The 1,999-nt window shown below is 51.3% G+C and overlaps 2 non-coding genes across 2 annotated transcripts; both read right to left on the reverse strand.

Moving 5' to 3' along the window:
• Window positions 1-417: 417 nt before the first annotated feature.
• On the reverse strand, window positions 418-499 carry TRNAS-UGA. The gene has a single exon. It is a non-coding gene; the product is annotated as a tRNA-Ser (tRNA).
• Window positions 500-1,204: 705 nt separating this feature from the next.
• On the reverse strand, window positions 1,205-1,279 carry TRNAI-UAU. The gene has a single exon. It is a non-coding gene; the product is annotated as a tRNA-Ile (tRNA).
• Window positions 1,280-1,999: the final 720 nt, after the last annotated feature.

Here is a 1,999-nt window from a genome sequence, read left to right on the forward strand (position 1 = left end):
ACCCAGGAATTCTGACCACCAAACCCGCCACCCGCTCTGACCACCAGACGTCACACTCCCCTTTTAGATCCGAGGCCTGTAGTGTGCGAGTGGAGCTGGCTGCCAGTGGGGGCTGAGCACCTATTTTTTCTCTGTTGGTTCTGCAGCCCCGTAGCTCCCATGGAGTCGCTGACTTGGCTCCTTTCGCACTCTAGAGAGAGGAGCAGAACCAGGGCTATGGCTGATCTATGGGGCACCAGGTGAGTGGCAGAGGCTTCAGGTGCTGAGAATTTGCCTGACCCCTCAGGGACACAGTGTGAGGTGGTGTCCCAGGCATCTCTATGAAAGGAGCAGAACAGGATTTACTTCGGGTGGAAGTGTCTCAGGGGGTTGTACAGAGGTGTTGCCCGGGTTCGAGACTGGCTAAAACACAGGCCTCGCTGTGATCAGGATTTGAATCTGCGCAGGGGAACCCTGTTGGATTTCAACTCCAACGCCTTAACCACTCGGCCATCACAGCTGTGAGCACACAACTGCCCCAATGCCAGAGAAACTGGTAAAGAATCACAATGCCCAGGCGTGAAGTCATCTGAACTACAGGATTCCCACCGCAAACCTGGCTCCCAAAGCACAGGGGGGATTGGGGTTTGTTCTCTTTGCTTAGCCATGTGCAGTCGCACAGAGAGCGCGTTTAAAAGTAGACATCTCAGCTCAAGCTCAATATCGGGCTCTGGGAGCCCTCAAGGTTGGGAGGGAGTTTAGCAAGCAAACAAGGTAAAATGGCAGTGGAGTATTACCCTGGACTCAATGGCATTTCTCCATTGGTCTGTCTGCTTTGGGCCAGGGACAATAACACATCCTGCTGCATTCGTTATTTCAAAGGGCAGTTTAGGATTTTCATTCTCACACACGGTGCACAAAGAAGGACTCAAACCTCGGTGCAAATTAAATGAGCTGCTCACAGATTCTGGCAGCCACAGTGAGCATTTGGTGTGAGAGCCCAGACCTGCCCCTGTCCCAGAGGGAGGGGGGTCATCTGTGACAGGCTGGACCACTGATCTATCAGCTCTTAACTCCCAAACTTTCAGTAACTCTGTCATCAGTGCCTGTGAGTGTAATTTAAACCATAAAAACAGCTATACTGGGCTGGACCAAAGGCCCACCCAACGCTGTGTTTTGTTCTCTGACAGTAGCTAATACCAGGTACCCCAAAAGTTACTCAACAAGGCACCACTGGCAGTTGAACCCAGGATCTCCTGTTTATAAGGCAGGTGCTTTAAGCCAGCTAAGCCATGGTGCCTGCTTATAACTAAGACACAGTGTCTGCCCACAGCTGACTCCCTGCCAGCCCCACTGGGGCCTGACACGCTTTGCATGTGTTTGGATACTGCAAAGCAGAGGAGCAGGTGACGTTTTCCTTGCAAGCTGTGTGTGTGTGTGAATCTTTGGCCAGGTCTGCACTAATTCTTTCAGCAGAATTATATTGCTCAGGTGTGTGAAAAACAGACAACGCACCCTCGTTCGGCAGCTTGTGGCTGGTGGACACACTGCAATGCCACGTCTGGCGACAAAACTGCCCTGTTTTGGTGACAAAATAAAAACACCTCGACGAGAGGCCTAGAGCTTTTTGCAGCAAACTTCAAGCGATAAATTGTCAGTGTAAATGCTGCTGTTCATTATATCACCATGACTGGTCTCCTCCAGTATCCCACCATGCCCGCTGTGAACTCGCCTGCCCTGTATTTCTGCTACAGAGGCTGGGCCCCTCCCCTTTCAGTGTCCCCCTGCTCCAAAGGAAAGTTCTGACAGCTGAGCCGCTATCTGCACTGGGATTAGGTTGATAGAACTGCATTGCCAGCCTAAGTAATGTAATTACACCAACCTAATTTTGTAGTGTAGACCTGTCCAAAGAATCACACACCCACCTTTGGAGCAAAACTTCACCTGCTCCTCTGCTTTACAGAATCCAATCACGAGCAACACTTGTCAGGGCCCAGTGGGGACTGGCACAGAGTCAGGT

Source organism: Mauremys mutica, unplaced genomic scaffold (assembly GCF_020497125.1).
Source record: "Mauremys mutica isolate MM-2020 ecotype Southern unplaced genomic scaffold, ASM2049712v1 000407F_np12_subseq_99102:106672_obj, whole genome shotgun sequence".
NCBI classification, from domain to species: Eukaryota; Metazoa; Chordata; order Testudines; family Geoemydidae; genus Mauremys; species Mauremys mutica.